This window comes from Ornithorhynchus anatinus, chromosome 3 (assembly GCF_004115215.2).
Source record: "Ornithorhynchus anatinus isolate Pmale09 chromosome 3, mOrnAna1.pri.v4, whole genome shotgun sequence".
Lineage (NCBI taxonomy): Eukaryota > Metazoa > Chordata > Mammalia > Monotremata > Ornithorhynchidae > Ornithorhynchus > Ornithorhynchus anatinus.
The window spans coordinates 101680614-101702453 of NC_041730.1; the positions used below are offsets into that span (position 1 = coordinate 101680614).

Consider the following 21840-nt stretch of genomic DNA (forward strand, 5'->3'; position numbering starts at 1 on the left):
TAGACTGTAAGCTCACTGTGGGCAGGAAACGTGTTTGTTTATTGTTATATTTTACTCTCGGAAGCACTTAATACAGTGCTTTGTCCATAGTAAGTGCTCAATAAATACAATTGAATGAATGAATTGGGGTAGCTCCTACTTGGGCAACATCATGAATGTGGAAGAGGGAGAATTCATGTGCTGCTGTCACCACTGCCACCGCCCCCCCCACCCCCCACCCCCCTTCCATGCCTGGCAACACTAGTTCCTCCAGGGTTGGGGATGGATCGGAGTGTGAGAAGGTGACAGGAGAAGGTGGGGATCGGCAGAGATGTTCTGTGTGTCTGAGAAGGTGAATTTCAGCATATAGACAGCTATGGGCTACTAAAGAGAAGTAATACAGGGTGGGGATGGAGGATGGAGCTTCACTGGAAAGGAGTCAAGTAACCTCTGAAGTCCCTTAGGCTGCAAAAATCCAACTATGCTAAGACCAGGACCTGTAAATTCACCGGGATGATTTCCATCCTTGAAAGATTATTTGCATTTCCCTGTTGAGGAATCATTACTCAAAGCCACCAGATGGACCTCAGTGACAGTCAAAACAGTCGATAGGGGTTTTGGCCACATGACTAGCCCAAGGCAAAAGAGTGCTCGGGTTGCATGAGGTGGATCCTGCTGCTACTGTAGGAACCACCTGGGCTGCAAAGGTAACCGGACAGCTAGTGAGAACTGTAGACCTGAAAATAAGGCTGCCACAATTCTACTGGGGCCCCTTTGCAACACTTTTTTTTTTCCTGTTGCTTTCTAAATTCACTGTAAGCATGTGCCAGTCTTGCACCTGTGTACTTGAGGCTGAGGGAAGGTTGACCTAATAAGATTGCTTATGATGTTCTTCTTCAGCTGAAAGAAAGCGAGTATTTCTTTTTAAGGGCAACATTATTTTTTCGATTTTGTTTATCCTAAGTACCTAACAAAGAACTTCATTCACAGCACTTAAATCAAACATGAATTTTAAAAACAACAACAACAACAACTCTTTCTGCTTTACAAGAAAGCCATTTGGTTTCTGCTTCATAAGAAAGGCATTTGGTTTCATTGTTCCTCTGCACCTCCAGAGAAAGTACAACTTGGATAAATGCTGCCTAAGCTCTCTTTAGCCAATGCATCAATTGTCAAGGGCTGCAACAATGGACAAAAGGTTATTCCTGAGAACCATAGCTCAAAACTGTAGCTAAAGACAATAACATCATTTTTCCTCAAGAGTCAATAGATTTTACTGTACTAATAAGCTATGCCAAATGCAATAAAATTCCCCTTATCTTCAAATATATACTATGTGACAATGAAGCAGTATTAGGCAGCAGAAAAAAAGCCTTAAGTAGTGATGATAATACAATATGACAGATAACGATTAATCTCTTACTTGTTTTGTTAATTAAATGCATTGTTTGGCAAGATGCTTCCTACTGAGCTCTGAACAAAATGCATATTTTACTAACCACAACTCCCTATCATGCCAACCATCAAATTCATACTCTCAGAATCTACAATTACTGAAACTATGATAGATTTTAAATGTTTGCAGACTGAAATGTGCTACAATAATGAACGTTGATTCTTATGGGGAAACATTTTCAGAAAATTATTTTGCAAAGAAGAAAAGAAATACTCTAACTTGGGAAGAGAAATGAGTAAATGTGAGCCCTGTGAAAGAATAATAATAATAGCAATGATAATAAGTTTTATTATTATTCTTGTTAAACCCTTACTATTTGCCAAGTGCCATACTAAGCACTGAGGTAGATACAATGTAATCAGATCAGACACAATGACTGTCCCTTGTGGGGCTCACAGTCTAAAGGGCAGGGAAAAGAAGGTATTTAATCCTCATTTTTACCTGTGAGGAAAAAGATGCAGAGAAATTAAATGATTTTCTCAAAGTCATAGCAGGTAAGTGGCAGAGCTGGGATTAGAGCCTAGATCCACTGACTTCCAGACCTGGGCTTTTTCCATTAGGCCATGCTGCTTCTTTTAGCAGTTTCAATTCTTGTCCATATTTTCACCCTGGGTTTTTCATTTTAGCGGTTGAGTTGGGCACATTTTATCTATTTAAGTCCTTGGGTTCTGACTACTGTCTCTATTTATGTTTCCAGGGAACTCAGTGTTGTTGAAACAAATAGAAACCCAAAGTCCTAAGATGTCTCTGCATGGGGTAAAGACAGCCTCTATGCTAACTTCTTTATGTCATCTGCCCAGAGAAGATTAATCACAGACCCTAAGAAGCCAAACTGTAGTGATTAAGGTTAATTGGGCCAATTTATGCCTTTCACCAGAAAATCTAGGAATATTTTTCCTTGGGGGCCTTAGATTAGTATTAACAATACCAAACTAATGAAAAAGAAGGAAAGCATTCTTTTTCTTTTTTCATTCAATAGTATTTATTGAGCGCTTACTATGTGCAGAGCACTGTACTAAGCGCTTGGGATGAACAAGTCGGCAACAGATAGAGACAGTCCCTGCTGTTTGACGGGCTTACAGTCTAATCGACTAATCTAATTTTTTCTATTCATTCCTAAGCAAACAACTTGGTCCTGTTTAACAGGGTCTAACTAGGAAAGAGAACTGGCAGTTCTGTCCTGGGAAGTGTTAGAAAAATAGAAATTGTCCATAAAATATACAAATGTCCTCAAATTGGCACTGACCCAGTAAACCCGATCAGCCTATCTCAGTCAATCAATCCATCATGCTTATCAAGCACTTACTGTGTGGAAGCCTCAGGCTGAGGATTTGGAAAGAGTGCAATAGAGGGTAAAAATCTGGTGCCTGCCTTCAAAGAACTTATATCCTTGTACGTTGTTCATGACCAGTTGTTCTGGCCTTCTTTAAATATATGCACTTCATGCTCAGGGGACTTGGAAATATTGATATCCCAAAATATTGGGGGATTTCAACCTACAAATCCCATGATGGAGCACATAAACCTGGTTTTCACTGAAAATAACATGGTCAATCTACCAGCCTGTGATCAGTGAGGAACAAGTACTTTCAAAGATGCATTCGCTTCACTAAATGGTACTGTAGTTGCCTGAAGAGACCAACCTTTCTACCAGAGGTGATATGGAGACAGGCAGGGCCTGACTAATTTTATTTCCTACAATTACATTCAAAATGTTTTATGCCTGGAAAATATTACAAGGTGCCTCTCTGTATGTAATGAAGGAGATCTCCACTCAACAGGATATTGATATCAGGTCCTGCATTGATACTTGGTAAATCTGAGTCATACTGGTCCAGGATTGTGGTTCTAGCTTCCCTCCTTCTACACCAGATTTACAAAGAGACCTGAGAAACCTGGATGAAATGGCTTAGATGAGTGAGATATAGAAGTGCTTCTCTTTACAATAGAGGTAAGAAGAGAGGAAAATATGAAAGGGAAAGAGAAAGGAAATCCGATAAAATCTAACACCCCACATAATCTCTACCCAGAACCCAAATTTCTGGATTTTTGCTCTTTGCTCCACCAAGGAATGTTTTGAGGATAAATAAGGGGTCTTGGAAGTGTATTTTACTTATGTAACACTTGTGCAGACACCCTCCTTGGCAGGAAGGGCTGAGAACAATGAGCTATGTTTTTTCTATCCCCATGGCTCAAGCCCCTGGCCCTGATACTCTGGAGGTGATTATTGATGCTCACCTGTAAACCCGACCATTAGTCTGTAAGCTCCTTTTGGACAGGGATACCAAATCTATGAGAAGCAGTGTGGTCTAGTGACAAGAGTGTGGGTTTGAGAGACAAACCCGTTGTGGGTTCTAATCCCGACTCCGCCACTTATCAGCTGTGTGACTTTGGGGCAACTTACTTAGGTTCTCTGTGCCTCATTTACCTCATCTATAAAATGGGGATGAGAACTGTGAGCCCTACATGGGACAATCTGATTACCTTGTATCTACCCCAGCACTTAGAACAGTGCTTAGTACATAGTAAGAGCTTAATTAATACCAACATTATTACCTAGTATCTACCCCAGAGCTCAGAATAGTGTTGGGCACATAGTAAGTGTTTAACAAATACCATCTTTATTATTAGTTTTATTGTCCTTTTGCACTCTTTTAAGCTCTTAGTTCAGCACATATGATAGAGTTGGTGGACATTAATCACTCAGTGAAAGATCATTGATTGGTTTCTGGGAATTCTCAGTGGACAAGTCCACTTACAAGTCTGGGAGGGATAACATTAGGCCCAGAAAGCACTGCAGACACATAGACCACATCCAGAAGAGATAATAAACTTTGCTCTCCCCTCCTCTGCCAATTTCTAGAATGACACCATGAGGCTATCCGTAATTTTGAAAAGGTTTGCTGTCAACCTTCCCATACCTTCCCCTCCAGGTGAAATTGGGCTGCAGTGACAGCAGCTCTCCCTACAGGAGGTACAGATTTCCTTTCCCTATCACCTTTCCAATGTAAGGGCTAGGGGCTCTTCCTTGTCTACTGTGTCAACTGCTCAGCCATTTCCCTGAGGTCAGAGCAAGGGAGACTTCAGATACAAAGTGAGGTAATCCATGCCCTTAGGATTCTACACAACAGGGGATGGCTGTGCAGGATATTCCGAAGATGACAGTCATGTAGCTTCTCTCAAAGAAGGCTATTCCACTGCTCTTCTCAAAGATGGTGGTGGGATGAGAGTGATCATTAGAATAGCAGGGCATACATCAGGGCTTTGGTGGCAGTGAGGCAGATATGGAGGTGACAGTGAAGAAGACTTCTTCAGCCAAATGTTGTGCATGATGTCATTATGTTGCACTGTTTGTCTGTACAGCATGAGATGAAATAACATGTGAAACTTGAGTTAGCTGCCATTTTAGCCCAGCCTCAGGACAACCTAACTTGGCTCTGGGTTGGGGAGAGATTCAACGTTGTTTTGGGCCCCAGAACTGAAAGTGAGCTCTCTTCTTTCCAGTCCTACTGTTCTAAATAGGCCACTTTAACTCTCTCTATTTGTGTGGGGTGAGCTTTCTTTCCTCCTCTTAGCATTGCACCTGGAGAGTTTCCAGTATTCTACCAGACTCGACTACGGAGGGAGAGTCAAGCAGAGGCATATCCATTCCATTCCTAGCTTGGGCAGTGACTAGTGAGTGGAAGACAATCTGCTACAAATCAAAATTTACCTATTCTGGGCATTAACGGCATGAGAGTCAAGGACAAAGACTCAAGCATACTGCATGGAAGGCGACAATGGTAATCCACTTCCATATTTTTACCAAGAAAACTATATGGATACACTACCATAATGATTGCAAATGGAGGTGGGGCGTTCTGGGAGAGATGTGTCCATGGTGTTGCTATGAGTCGGAGACGACTTGATGGCATAAGACAAAAGTGATCTTCCCCATTGCCTTAGTGATTGGCTTTCAGTTATATTGGATGTACAATATTTGGGAGTCAGGAGAAGAGCAGATGATGGTCAGTCCAGCCATCTGTGCAGACATAACTGCTGGGTCCTCTAGCTTGTTCCCCTTATCATTGTTTCAGTGTGTGAATATCGAAGCAACAGATTTACAGGTAACACTGAGATCTGGGGTTCTCTCAAAAATCTCCATGTGAGCTTAGCACTGCTGGACAATTTCACAAGAGACTGAGCCAGAAATACAACACTGAACAAAAATGCACTGAACTGAACATTGAGGATGTCCAGTGAGAGTTGGCTAAACATCAGTTTAAAGACAGAGCTCCTTTTCTTCCCACATAAACCCTGTCCTCTCCCTGACTTTCCCATCATTGTGGACAGCACAACCATTCTTCTCATCTCACAAGCCCGGAATATTGGTGTCATCCTTGACTTTGCGCTCTCATTCACCCCACGTATCCAATCCGTCACCAGTGCCTGCCAATCTCACCTTCACAACATCGCCAATATCTGCCCTTTCCTCTCTATCCAAACTGCTACCATGTTAGTATGATCACTTATCCTATCCCAACTGGATTACTGCATCAGCATCCCTTCTGACTGCCCAACCTCCTGTCTCTCCCCACTTCAATCCATACTTCACCTGGCTGCTCAGATTATCTTTCTAGAGAAATATTCTGGGCACGTCATCCCCCTCCTCAAAAATCTCCAGTGTTTGGCTATCAACCTCCATATCAAGCAAAAACTCCTTACTATTGGCTTCAAAGCTTTCCATCACCTTGCCTCCTCTTACCTCACCAGCCTTGTCTCCTACATAACAGCCCACACAATCCACTCCTCTGGTACTAACCTTCCCACTGTGCCTCATTCTCACGTCTCCCACCATCGACCCCTGGCCCATGTCCTACTTCTGGCCTGGAACAACCTCCCTCCTCAAAACTGACAAACAACCACACTTCCCCACTTCAAAGCCCTACTGAAGGCTCATTTCCTTCATGAGGTCTTCCCAGACTAAGACCTCCTTTCCCTCAGCTTTCCCACCTCTCCCCATTGCCCTGACTCACTCCTTTAAGTCTACCTCCCTCCACACCCCACAGCAGTTGTTTATATGTATATATCTATAATTCTATTTATTTATATTGATGTCTGTTTACTCGTTTTGATGTCTGTCTCCCCACTTCTAGACTGTAAGCTTGTTGTGGGCAGGGATTGTCTCTCTTTATGGCTGAACTGTACTTTCCAAGCACTTAGTATGGTACTCTGCACACAGTAAGTGCTCACTAAATACAGTTAAATGAATGAATGAATGTTTTTGCTGAGTTAGAAAGGAGAGTGTGGGAGAGAATATCGATCAAATGATTAGTTGTATTTATTGAATTCTTAATGTGTGCAGAGCACTGCACTGAGCAGTTGTGAGAGTGCAATATAGCAGCATTGGTAGACATCTTCCCTGCATATAATGAACTTACAGTTTAGAGGCAACATTAACCCATGAAAAGCAAAAGCCACTTTTTTTCTCCTATTCCTTGAGTTTGCTATTTGTTTCAGAGTTTCCAAACGTTCTCAATTGATTATTGACTGTTTGCAAGTCCTGGCCTCTTTTCCTTCTCTCAAGAAGAAAAATTAGATTGAGGAACTTATCAAGTGTGTTGTAGGAAAAGCATCCTTTTTATTTGTCTTATTGTAGCGAATAACCCAAGCTTTCAAAGCAAAAGAACATTTTATTGTCAACTTGTTCCACGGCTTAGACCTGGTTGACTTGCATTTTTTTGTTGTTGGATTTTCCCTAGCAGTTCAATCATGATAACAGTAATTGATTTAACCCTTGAAGAGGGCCTGACCAAGCCCTCTTCTCTTCCATAAACTGCAAGAAATAAAATAAATGTAGTTATATGAAAACAAACAAAACCTGTTGGATTACTCTGGGATCCTTTTGGTACACAAACTTTTCTTAATGCATTTGTCCTGTGGATTTGATTTGGGGTACTTGGTAGCTTTAGTGTCTCTTCTCCCTCTTGTTAACATACTTTTTGCTCCTGGAGGCCTTTGCAAATACCCTTGAGAAAACAACTGGCAGAATTCTGCTAACAAAGCCATCCTTTCTAATTGCTATCCTTTAGACTTTCATGACCAAACCCGAAAATGTAAGAGCAAAATTAATGAACCTCTTTATGAACATGGGAGCATTCCAGAATAGGTGTTAAGTAAATTTCCTCTGTTCTATTCTAGGACATGAGTTGGTCCCACAGTCAAAGGCAGCATGGTTATGTGGGAACAGCACTCTAAATTGGGGAGAAACCTTGTTACAAGGAGGAAGAAATTAATTTCAGGGGGAGGATGGCCTAGTGCACAGATTCCAGGAATGGGAGTCAGTGCCACTTGTGCAACCTTTGGCAGTTACTTCTCTGTGCCTCAGATTCCTTATCTGTAAAATCTAGATGAAATACCTGTTCTCCCTCTTATACTGTAAGCCCCAGGTGGGACAGGGACTGGTTCTGCTCTGATTATCTAGCATCTGCACAGTGCTTGGCTTATAGTAAGTTCTTAATAAATATAATCACCATTATTATTAATAATGTAATTACAATTATTATTAAAGGGAAATTGTGGGACCCAGTGATGTGGAGAGTGTAGACAGTGAAATAGATATTAAAAAATTCACATGATTTTAAAACAAAAATTCTGTGCTCAACATCTGTCTCAACCAGTCTTGAGCCCTGTGATATGCATTTTATAGTGATTAAGTTGTCTTGTTTTTTGTCCGTCTGTCTCCCCCAATTAGACTGTAAGCCCATCAGTGGGCAGGGATTGTCTCTAGCTGTTGCCAAATTGTACATTCCAAGTGCTTAGTACAGTGCTCTGCACATAGTAAGCGCTCAATAAATACTATTGAATGAATGAATGAATAAGTCCACATATTCTCTGCTAAACTTTAATGAAAACAAATGTTGGATCTCTTTTTGTTTGTTTTTTGTTGATTTTAATCTTGCCTCTATAAGAAACTGGATCAGAGGCACATGATCTTTGGAAAGCTTTCCTAAATGTAAATATCTGGAATGTTCCTCTTGTACGTTTATGAGATCCTATCATGATATAGATCTTTATTTCATAGGATGACAAGCTTTTGATTACTGTGGGGATTATTTTCATTCCCCAAAGACCTTTTCCTCTAATTTCTGGGTGCCTTTTGATGGACATTTAGATTTAATTTTCCATGTTTTTGCTTGATCTCAAATCCTGTAAAGCAATATTAGGTAGCAGTCAATTCTATTGAACATCCTTACCAGATCAAAAACCAATAAACTCCCAGGGTGAGAAAAAAAATGAGAGGGGGATTTCTTTAGCAGGGCTTTTTTAAAAAAAAGCTGTAAGAAAATTAATACAAAGACAATATGGCAAGAAACCTGAACATTTGTCTTTGAAGAAGATGAAGATCTAAATTCACCATAATGCATCAAATTGGAAACTTATTATAACATATGTTTGGACTTGAGACACTAAAACTAAAACTGGCACCAGAAAAGGTGAAAATATTAACCAACATTTGGAAGGCAAGTGTATGTCTTTTCATTTTTGCCATTTCAGACTACTTCTTTCTGTGAAGCAGTTTATGTTTCCCTAGAAATGATACCACAGGAGCAAGGTATTTCAGTGTTACTCATCTCAGGCTTAAGGGTCCTGTTAAATGGTCATAACTTTGCCTTTTCTTCACTGATCAAAGGGTTACAAAGAGGATAGTAGCATTCCTGTTTAATTTGTTCTATCAGTCCTGTCATTTATCTTTGTCAAACTCCCAAATTAAGCATACTTTCTTGGTTGCTTTTTTTCCCCTTAAGTAAGAAAAGAGCAAATGTGAAAATATGTTAACAGTTCTGCCTCCTCTTTAAATTCCTCCTGTTCACAACATTAACAACAGGAAAGCCATGTTTCTAGACTATAAGCCTGGTATGGGCAGGGATTGTCTCTATTGCTGAACTGTACCTTCCAAGCACTTAGGACAGTGCTCTGCACAGAGTAAGCACTCAATAAATATGACTGACTGAATGAATGATTCTAATAGCAATGGAGCTATGTGTTAAGCAGTTACTATGTGTCAAGCACTGTACTAAGCACCAGGGGAGATAAAAGATAATCAGGTAAGACACCGCTTATCAATCAGTGGTATTTATTTAGTGCTTACTGTGTGCTCTGCACACTGTACTAAGCGCTTGACTTAGCCTTATATTTTGCCATTTCCACTATTTATAATTTATTTGAATGTCTGTTTTCACCCTAGATTGTAATCTCCTGGAGGGCAGGGGTTGTGTCTACAAGCTCTTTTGTATTGTACTCTCTCAAGCATTTAGTACAGTGCTTTGCACATACCAAGCACTCAAATAATTGACTAGGACTAGTAAGATTGATGCATGACCAAACATCTCTTGCACACAATGTATATACGTAAAGTTCTGTTTACTGTAGGGCTGTATTCTCTATCGATCAAGATATTTATTGAATGCTTACTGTGTGCAGGGAACTACAGTAAATGCTTGACAGAGTAAAATAAACTAAATTGACATAATCTCTGCCCTGAAAGATTTTAGAATACCTGGTACCATTTCTGTTGGGTTCAATGACAGGTTGGCACATTTTGCTCTATGAAGCATTATTAAGGCAAAATCCTTCAAGATCATATGATAAACTAGTGGTTTATAATGGCTGCTGATTGATGGGCTTCACTGTTTTAAATATTAGGTTGCACAATCTTCAAAGCAGTGAGTGGCACCAGGGAAGGAGGAAACAGGAATTTCTGTGAATCTTGGGAGGAAGAAATCCAAGCTGATTGCAGGAGGGCAGATGATTCATGGGGGAAATGAGTATGAGTAGTTTCCTCTGAAAATGTAATGCATGTGTGAACCCAGAGCTGGCCCCCAAGGCAGAGGCACTGGGAGACCCCAATGTGGGACACCACAGCTGAGGCTCCCTCAGCTGGATAAGGAGAGCTACAATTATTGCCAGAACTATAGGAGGGGTGGGAGCCAAGATGCATTATGGGGTCAGGCATCAGATAGTGTCAAGGTTGTGTCATATGACTGGCAGGGAAAGTGGAACCATGTTTAGTGATAGTTCAACACCTTTGACTCAGGATTGGTAGAGCTGTTGAAATGTCCAGACAAATCTCTAAACCAAGTTAAACTCCTCTCATGCAATTGCAGGTCTGTTGTGAACACCTCTATCTCATGGCTATTTATTTTGCTACATCATTTAAGGTCTTGCTTTATTGTGTCTTTGATGGTTTTTCTGTTCTCCCTGATTTCAGTCTTCCTATTTCAGCTATTTATAAGAGCAGTTGTTTAGGTATCCTCTCACTTAACTCATCAACTAAATGTGTGTCTTTGCAAGCATTGTTTCACTGATGAAGATGCACTGACCATGTTCTTTGATATTATATTTTGTGATCTAATCCCAAATAATGTTACATAGAGCACATAGGTAGCAGCACATCGCTGGAACTAATCGAGAAATTGGTTGTGGTGTCTGTGATAAGTAGGTGCTCAGAATGGGCTGGTCCCCTGCTGATACTGTTAATAATGATAAATGCCTATGCATATTAGAAGGCCAGAATTCAAAAGAAAGGCTGTTTATGTTTTCTCATTAGCATGGAAAATTATCTAAAGTTATCCAAGTCATTATTCATCAGTACTCTTTTTATGAATAATGGGAAAATTTGTACCCAACATAGGCATTTGCAAACAGGTCTTCCCTCTCATTCTACATATTACTTCTCTGAGTGAACACATTAATCAAAACCAATGTACTGTAAATACAGTCTCACTCTCAAACTGTGTGAGTTCCTCCTTTTCCTGTTTTCAGTGGCCTTGGCATTAATCATATACACAAATTCTTACAAAACCTAAGCACTTTTTGAAGTCTCCCCCTTAAATCACTGTGATTTAAGAGCTCCTATTGCTCCTTCCAAAGAGTGCCAAATCTTAGGGGCTGACTTAATGTTCATTTTTCCATTTGTGAAAAAGTGTATCATCAACATTTATTATTTAGAGTGTAATGTTTCCAAAATCCTCCTGAATCACTTCTCCAGAATCTGAACCAATTCTCTGGGATGGATCAAACAATAAATTGATAATATTTACTGGACACTTTTGTTATGCAGAGCACTATTCTAAACAGTTGGGAGAGTACAGTATAATAGAGTAAGAAAACACAATCCTTGCCCATAAAATGCTTACCTCTAGAGGGGGAGACAGACATGAAAAGAAATCACAGGTGGGAATGTACATAAGTGCTGTTGGGCTGAGTGAGGGGTGAGGGGTGACTATCAAACTGCTTAAGGGTGTGAACTGATTGAATGCCTTCAAGCTGATGTTAACGAGTTTTTGTTTGATGCAGACACATGAGCATCCAGCAGGGAGAGGTTTTTGAGGAGAAGGAAGAAGTGGATCAAGTATTTTTATTTTAAGAAAAATGATGTGGGCAGTGAAATATGGGCTGAAAAGGGGAGAGACATGAGGCAGGGAGGTCAACAAAGAGGCTCTGCTACTTTCTTAAGGAAAAAATAATATTTATAAACTCCAACCCATCATTTGAAGGAAGAAGAGTTTATAATAGAGGTACTCTGGTGAAGCAGAGTGTCCCAAAGCAACTCAGCAACACTTACCTATCACATACATACGTCTCTGAGAAAGTATGGTTAAATCAGGCCGGAACCTCACCCTTATACCTGGGTCTATACTGTTGCCTCAAATACCATCAGATGTAGGGATGGGCCAAAGGTAGGTCTTTTTTCCTACAGGGGAAAACCTTAGGACTTTGATTCTAATTGTCTTTAGCTTTAGGGGCTCAGGTTTCTGGGAGTGCACAGTAAGCGCTCAATGAATATGATTGAATGAATGAATGAATGAATGAGTGAATGAGATCTGGATTTAGTCTAGTATCCTGCCTTTACTCATTTAAATCAATATAAATCAAGGTGGCTTCTCTTAGCGAGGCTCAGTGGAAAGAGCACGGGCTTTGGAGTCAGGGCTCATGAGTTCGAATCCCAGCTCTGCCACTTGTCGGCTGTGTGACTGTGGGCAAGTCACTTAACTTCTCTGGGCCTCAGTTCCCTCATCTGTAAAATGGGGATGAAGACTGTGAGCCCCACGTGGGACAACCTGATTCCCCTATGTCTCCCCCAGCGCTTAGAACAGTGCTCGGCACATAGTAAGCGCTTAACAAATACCAAATACCAAAATTATTATTCTCTTCCCAATCAAGGCTGAATGAAACCTCCAAAATCCAGTGACTCTGCTATGGCATTTGGGCCTCCCCAGTATTGGTCACAAACACCAGGACATTCTTTCCCTGCTACTCCAACCCCCACAAAAATTAAGATGCAGTCACACCTCTGATGTGACCATTTGAAATAGTCTTTTGGGAAATATTTTTTCATACAGCATAAAGGCAATGGCACACAATTGCATGTATATAGTCCTGGTTGTTATTAACATGAATAGATCTATGAAACAGGTGAAAAAAAATACCACCTCAACCTGCTCTTAATCACCTTGGAGGTATATGATAATAATAATAATAATAATAATGGTATTTGTTAAGCACTTATTACATGCCAAGCACTGTTCTAAGCGCTGTGGGTGATACAAGGTAATCAGGTAGTCCCACGTGGGGCTCACAGTCTTAATCTCCATTTTACAGATGAGGTAACTGAGTCACAGAGAAGTTAAGTGAATTGGCCAAAGTCACACCACTGACAAGTGGAGCTGGGATTAGAACCCATCACCTCTGACTCCCAAGTGCATGCTCTTTCCACTGAGCCATGACATCATTTTTCATAATCCTAATTATTATTGGTATTTGTTAAGCATCCAGACAAGTAAGAGCACTGCACTAGGTGCTTGGAAGCATTCCGTAAAAGCTCACCTCAAGGAGTTTACAACCTAATGGAGAAGACAGGCAGAATAATAGCACCAAATGAATCAATAAATGGAATACAAACCAGATATACATGAGGTTTACGAGAGGCTGATAGGATGCTGGGATGGAGGATGGGGATCAATCAGGGAATCCATCCTGATGTTGGGTTTTAGGCATGCTTTTTCTCTTATCATGGTTTTACTTCCTCTTCCATCCTCCATAGCTTCTTTCCTTTTCTCCATATCAATACACTTCCTTCAATCTTGATAGTCCAATTTACAAGACAAATATTTGCCTTCAAATTATTAAAAAATATACCATCACCGATATTTTCTTCCTGTCAAAGGGAATAGGGGGCGGAGGAAGGTTTTGGTGGCTGTCAAGCTCCAGTTCAGAGGAATAGTTCTCTTGTCTTTGATGAAGCCCTTCTGACTTTTTAAAGCATATACATAGGCAGATGAAAATGAGAATGTGCCAGGCACTGTTCTATGCTCTGGGGTAGATAGAAGATAATCAGGTTGGACACAGTCCATGTCTCACATGGGCTCACAGTCTTAATCCTTAATTTACAGATGAGATAACTGAGGAATAGAGAATTTAAGTGTCAGACTCAAGGTCATAGAGCAGATGAGAGGTAGAGCTGGGATTAGAATCCAGGTCCTTCTGACTCCCAGGCCTCGGCTCTATTCAGTAGACCATGCTTCTTCCCTCACTGACTTCCTACTACAACACAGCCAGCACAATTTGCTCCTCTAATGCCAACTCTACTTTGATCTGGTCTATCTCAACACTGACCCCTTCCCCAAATCTTTACTCTGGCCTGGAACCCATTCTTCAGATAAAACAGACTACCACTCTCAACATCTTCAAAGCCTTATAAAAAAAATCACAGCTCTCCTAAGAGGCCTTCTCCAATTAAGCCCCTTTTTTCCCTATTCACTCTCCCCTCTGTGGTACCTAAGTATTTGGATCTGTACCCTTTAAGCACTTGATATTCACCCCACTTTCAGTCCTGCAACACTTATATACATACCCATAATTTATTGATTTATTTTAATGTCTGTCCTTCACTCTAGACTGTGAACTCCTTGTGGACAGGGAACATGGCTATCAAGGCTATGGTATTGTATTCTCCCACAGACTTAGTACAGTACTCTACACACAGTAAGTGCTCAATAAATACTACTGACTTAGTGATGGACTGTAACACTTCCAAATATTACCAGCATTTCTCTTAAAAGTAAAACCTAAAAATGGAGCCCTTCAGGAAGGGATTGCTCCTGATTATTACAAAGGAGCCTAACAGATGATGGAATGCAGGTCTCGAATCCTCTGAGACTCTCCAGATGAAGTCCTGGGCAAAATGTATTCCATGGTCATATGAGGTTGTGGCCCAAATAGCTGGGCACACTGAGTGTGTCATCACAATTTTAATATATCATGAACTTTTGATTGGAATAGGAATGAGGTGATGTTGAAGTTGTTCTGGGTTACTGAATGTACCTTAAGTGCTTAAGAGAGTGTTCTGCATGAGGTAAGCACTCAATAAATACCACTGAAGATAATGCTGTCTGTATTTTCTCTGTAATTTATGTTAATGTCTATTGTCTAGATGATAAATTCACTGTGGGCAGGGAATGTGTTTACCAACTCTGTTATATTATACTCTCCCATTCGCTTAATGCAGTGCACTGCACACAGTAAGCACTCGATAAATATAATTGATTGATTGATTGATTGATGATGTATCTGGACCAGCTGTCAGGATTTACCACAGTTGTAGCTAAAGTCTAATGACTTTCAACAGGCAAACAGCATGCAGAAGATACTCTTCTACTTGTACAAGGCAATATGTGAGATGATTGAGTAGCTATCACCCAAATCTTTCTGAAAAAGCATCATCTGGGCTGTCCTATCAGCCTAATATCAGGCAATTTGTGTTCTGGATCTTTGCCACTGATATGCATCATAGGGCAAATTACAGGACCTTTAATTACCTTAGTTCCTCCATCTTTACAATGAAAATGCTGGATCTGACTTTCCTAGGTGTAAACCAGGGTGTGAGCCCCAGAGTCTTCAACCAGGAACCTTTAAAGGTACATTAGGTCACTAAAGACCAGTAATTAAAGTTCTGTATTGCAGCATTGGGATTTTGAAAGGAATAATGATTTTCCCAAATGCTAGATTCCCACAGGTGATTTCCTACTCTCTCAATGGGAACCAGCCTATAGATTTTTGCTCATCTCCCCTATAGCACAAAAGATTGTGATAGCTTGGATTTGATTGTTCTGTGATTCCCAAGTAAATTTATTTCTAAAGAACATATTGAAAAGCTTGGAAGACAAGAAATGTGAAGGTGGTGCTTTAGTTAGCATAAAGGAAAAGAATCTCTACATCAAAATGTTCCCAATGGTATAAAATATTCAAGGGGATTATTTTTTAGGATTTATCATTATAATTAAGGCATCTGGTTAATAAGGTATTAATTCTCCATACTTCTAGACACATGCCTAGCATGCATAATAAGAATCAATTGTTAATCCCAGTCATTTCAGCTTTTAGGTTGAATTTTCTCCACTACACCTCTCAAAGTATGTGAAAAGTTAAAAAAAAAGATGGATTTGAGTTTTTCTTCCTCTTCCTTTCTTTAGAAAATGTGAGAAGCTAGGCCACAGAAGTGAAAAGGAGGAAATTCCACTTAACAGGTCTTGGGTTATCTTTGTTCTCTTGAAAAATTATAAATTGACTGTAACTTCAGACCACACTGAAAACCTTTCTGGCAATAGTGTCCTAAAATCTGTATACAATTTTAATTTTTAATATCACTGGAGACTTCCATGAACCAACCATAGTTACCACCTTTTTTTCATTTTCAGCATGGAGGGGATGTTGTCAGTGGAGAAAACTGGGATTTTAAGGGGCAGAGATGGGGACCAGCTTCAAGGAACATGATAGGTTAGATTGGACCCTCTTTATAGACCTGAGGGGAGCAAGTCTGGAAATCCAACTCAAAAGGAGTAGAGTTGATGGACAACCGTGGTATCATGGGTAGATCAATCAATCAATCAATCAATCAATCAACTGAGCTTTTTTGGTATTTGTTGAGCTTTTACTGTGGGTAGAGCAATGTACTAAGTGCTTGGGAAAATACGATGCAATAGAGTTGGTAGAAATGTTCCCTGCCCAAAAGGAGTTTATGGCCTAGCAGATAACCCTCAGTCTTGATATACAGACTTGAAGATGGAGACTTGCATGAAGGAATTGATTTGGGGGTGGTAGCTTACAGAGGGTTATCAACATTCTCTCAGCCCTGCTAAAACCTCCTTCATACTTGTGCCAGCCCATTTTCTAGAAGAATATAAATAATAAAAGCATTTTTTTGGCATGGGAGGTACATTAAGTGAATTCAACATTATTTTGGAAAAATCCATTCTTGTTTCTAATGCAGCGAGGCTTAGTGGATAGAGCCTGGGCATCAGAAGGACCTGGGTTCTAATCCCTTCTCTGCCAGATGGCTGTGTGACCTTGAGCGAGTCACTTCACTTCTCTGTGCCTCAGTTACCTCATCTGCAAAATGGGGATGAAGAGTGTGAGCCCTATGTGAGACATGGACTGTGTCCAACCTGATCAATTTGTATCTACCCCAGTGCTTAGAACAGTACTTGGCATTTGATAGAGGGGTAAACCACTTTACAAACATCATAATTAATGCCCTTGTAGAAAATATAATGTGCAGTAGCAATGCAGCAGCTGTATGGAGAGCTCCTTGAGTATTCTGAGAAGAGTTTGGCAACCATCCACCCATTATTACCAGTTTCAGCTCAGAGCCTGCTCAGGAAATACTGACATTGGCCATCCTACCTCTCTGGCAAACTGATTTCAGGTTTTCCCTCCTAGATCTGTGTTCTGACAGTGATTCTGTTCCTCTCTCCCTCTGCTGCTTATCGCTAGACATTGAGGGAATAGATAAATCAATCAATCAGATTTATTGAACACTTACTGTGTGCAGAGCACTGTATTCACCACTTGGGCAACTACAACACAATAGAGTTGGTAAACACATTACCTGCCCAAAGAATAGACACCTGCATATTTTCCTGATGCCAGAGTCCAGTTTACATTGAAATTTTACACTAATAATAACAACTGTCATATTTAAGTGCTTACTATGTACCCAGTATTATATACTGAGCCAATCAGGAATTGTGTCTAGAGACCCCAACTCATACTCACAAACAATGGCACTCACAATTTAACTGCTCCATATAAAACCCAGCTAGAACTAATAATAGCACAAATTCTTCATTTGTCACATTGAAAATGAGTTGGCAAATGATCCATTAAGAAATGTTGATTTTCAGGGAGATTTGTTGTCATTTTTTTCACAAGCAGACATTTGTTTATCTCTTTGAAGGCCCAGATATTGAGTCTCTGTTTATGGAAGAAACTGAAAGCCTTTAGAAGAATGGACTGGTTTACTTTGTGACTAGCACCTGTCAGCGGCGAGAATTCAGTAAAGATGGTATGAAGTATTTCCAGGCAATTACTAGGCAGCTGAGATCTAGTGCAAAATATAGTGATATGAGACTGAAAAATAGAAGCTTAACTATAAATGTAAAAAGAAAATCTTCCCAGGAATGGGAAAGGCAACAATAAATTACAAATAAATGCAGCTACATCTGTCTTTTTGAAAAAATTTATAGGTAGAAGTCACTGAGAGTGAAATTACACTGAGATGAAAAGTTTAATAATCAAGTGCTTCGTGGAGGAGATCCTGACAATTGTGCATACAGTATATTTCCAATGAGCAGTAAAGATACCAGCAAGGTGGGCAGTATCTCATTCTGTGAGATTGAAATTTGGAGCTACCTTTTGCCTGCTGGAACGTGGCTTTCTCATAAGGTGACTTTCAACAATCAGTAAAGTTAGATTAATGATTTTGTTTTCTCTTCAAGGGTTCCATTATTACTATTGAGCTCCACATAATGACTGCACAGCAAATATACCATGCAGGGAGATGTTACCATCATGGGTTCAGTAAAGATGTGTTAGTTGAATAAATTCGGTAGAGTCTATAATACTAGCTTAATTTCAACTCTACACATTATTGAGCTTATATTTCCTCCTCTTACTGCTAGTCTTGGTTTACCCCTCTATCTAACGCATTGACCATCTCATTAAAAATAACTTCTTTCATTCATATCACATAAAATATTAGTTGTTTAATATTTGTCCATTTTTCCATAGTCCCCTCTTTTCATGATATTTGTTAAGTACTTACTATGTGCCAGGCACTGTACTAAGCAATGAGATAGATACAAGTTGATCAGGTTGGACACAGTCCCCTGCCATCACTCCAATATTCAGATTTTGGAATCTTATTGGTCTGTGTACTCCTTGACATTATGGGTTTTCCAGGGGAAAATACCTACTGAGCTCTGAAGCTCACCTAATTTATTGATCAATATGAAACTCAGTGACTACTTAATCAATTGTTTTGTTATCACTAGAAAACAGACACAAAGAAGCTGTGACTTGCTCCTTGCTTCTCTCTCACTGCACCCCATCTAGCAGTGCTGCTCCCACTCCCATGCACCAAATACTAAAGATATTTTCTCTTCCATGTAGCCAAAGGTGTTGGAAAGCAATTCCTGGTTCATTGGCTTTGAAATGTGTTCTTTTCCCTGATGAAAGGATGTTTAGTGTTCAACTTTCAGGGGTTTGGATTGGCCCAAGTTGACCTCAATAATAACAATAATAATAACTGAGGTATTTGTTAAGTGCTTACTATGTGCAAGGCACTGTACTAAGGTTGGATACAAGCGACAAATTTGTTTGGACTCAGTGCCTGTCCTACAAGGGGCTCACAGTCTTAATCCCCATTTTACATTTGAGGTAACTAAGGAACAGAGAAGTGAAGTGACTTCCCCAAGGCCACACAGCAGACAAATGACAAAGCTTGGATTAGAACCCATAATCTTCTGACTGCCAGACTCATGCTTTATTCACTATGTCATGCTGCTATAGTCTGCAAGCTTTTCAGGAAGAGCTTTGGGGGAAGGAAACTTGGGAAGTTCTGATAGGCATGAGGAGGGGAATGGAGAGAACATGTTTAGTGATCAGGGACAGGTTTTCAGCCCTTGCCACCTTTTTTGTGGCTGTTAGATGGCAGACCAGAAAGAAATGGATTCTTCAGGGCATTGGTAGCACCCTATTTCTCTGGTTACTGGGGGAATGGAGGTTACTCTGGGTAGTTCCATGGGTTCCATTCAGACCTCTCAGGTTCCTGGGAAGAGAATTTGTCTGTTTATTGTTTTACTGTACTCCCCCAAGTACTTTGTACAGTGTTCTGCACACAGTAAACGCTCAAAAAATATGATAGACTGACTGACTAACTGACCAACTGACTATTGACAACACCCTAAATCCACCCTACCCTTCTCTTACCCTGCCACCTTTCACTCTTTCTCTCACCTCTTAGAGACTTCTTTGGGACTGTTAGATCAGCAGAGTTGTGGGAACACTGGACTGAGGGAATATTGAAGTCTTTGGGTTAGTCAGGCCTGAAGGAGTATGCCAAAAGTTTGGTTCCGGTTTGTCGGGTCTTTAGGAAAGGGATGTGTCTAGAGACACAGTCAGCTGAAAGTAGTTCCAATTCACATCTAAGTGATGGTTTCACAGCCGTGCTATTTTCCCTCAGTTTAAGATCTGCCTGAGTGAAAATATTTGCTCTTGGCAGAACAGAGGAAGTCTGTAAGCACTCTCCTAGAGTGAGAAAGATGACTGCTGAGTCGACCTGCAGTGACAACAACTAAAGCATTTGCAAATTCTGGAGAAAAATACCCTGCCCTCGAGCCGTTTCTTGCATTGGGAAACACTGGGAAGAGGAAACCTCACAAATTCCCTTTATTCAAACATGTGGATTAGAGACCCAACAAAATCCATTAAAAACAGAAAGTATACCACAACGTGCCATCTATCCATGGCTGGGAACACCAACACCTTGTCAAAGCTGGATTGCACAATTAAAAGAAAACCACCCAGAATGAATAGCAAATGGTAGCCACCCTATGGAATATTCATAGCTGAAGCAAACCAAATAAGTAAAGAAGAGTCAGATTCCCAAAGAAAGCAGGCAGATGAGAGAGACAGAAAGCTAGGACTCCTAAAGAGCAGCTAATAACTAATAATAATCTATTATTGTTATTGTTATGATACTTGTAAAGAGCTTTCTATGTGTCAAGCACTATTCTAAGCACAGGGCTAGATATAAGTTAATGAGGTTGGTCACAATCCCTGTCACACATGGGGCTCACACTCTTTTCACTATTTCACAGATGAGAAAACTGAGGCACAGAAAAGTGGAATGACTTTCCCAAGGTCAAACAGCAGACATGAGCAGAGCTGGGATTAGAACCCAGGTCTTCCTGATTCTGAGGCCCATGCTCTATCCACTAAACCACATTACTTCTTTATATTTTAATATGTAGGCAAGGCAAAAAAAAGTGATTCAAAAAACCTTCATTGACTTTAATTGGACAAAACAGTAAACTCGAATAACCATAGTAATATTAGGGACTGAACAATTGAACATTACTTTTCCCATTGACAGTACTTTGCTTCAGAAAATTTCAAATGCTCTTAAGATGAACTTTAATTTCATTTGAAGTTTACAAGTCCTGTATTTAAATTTATCAAAATACTTGTCAATTGGGGGAAAATAATTTCACCAATGGTAATGTAGTGAAACAAAACATAAATAAAACAAAGACTGTGTGGTTTAATTACGGCATCTAATTGAGGAGGAATATGATTTGGAATTTCTAAATTTACATTTTGTAATAGATGAGCACCTAGAACATCTGTTATGCTATTGTGACAGGTGTTTATTAATATGGATGTCTAATCACATCCCTTGGTTGGTAATGGTTTGGCAATTCAGCCTCTAAATAGTGTACGCATCTTTGATTAGACATTGAAAACCATGAATAATTTTTTCGAAGTTGTTTCTTTGCATAGTTCATAAGAAATCTACAGCCCAGAACACTTACTTTTTTCAGATTATGAATCTCTAATGTTGATTCCCAGGCTTATATGAATGTTTGTGTATCACATACATACACACACACACACATTTAAAAAACAGTCTGTTCATAAGCATTGAGGCAATTTTCATTTTAAACCACATTTGCTATTCAGGAAATGTGAAAAGAATAGATGACAGCTGATAGATATTAACTTTCCCCTGTCTTCAGGGCCTATGGCAATTGCATCTCCTCCAGGATGCCTTCACTGATTAATATCTCTCATCTATCTATAAACCCGATTTCCCCCTCAATGGACACATCAGTACTTCGGCATCAGTTAAGCACTTGGGTATTTCCCCCACCCCACCCACCCACCCACAAGGCACCTCTGTATATGGATCTTTAAACTCTGTTGGTTTCTCTTACCTATCAGTCTGTCTCCCCATCATAGTTGAAGCTCCTTGATTAATCAAGCAGTCATAAACATTAAATGCTTACTTTATGCAGACCACTGAA

General features: G+C 40.1%; 1 protein-coding gene and 1 non-coding gene across 2 annotated transcripts in view; one reads left to right on the top strand and one right to left on the bottom strand.

The window, feature by feature from the left end:
• CTNNA3 (catenin alpha 3) overlaps nt 1–21840 on the bottom strand; it is a 1377490-nt gene that overhangs the window by 72030 nt on the left and 1283620 nt on the right.
• On the top strand, nt 5001–5137 carry LOC114810606. Its single transcript, XR_003758302.1, has one exon. It is a non-coding gene; the product is annotated as a small nucleolar RNA SNORA7 (small nucleolar RNA).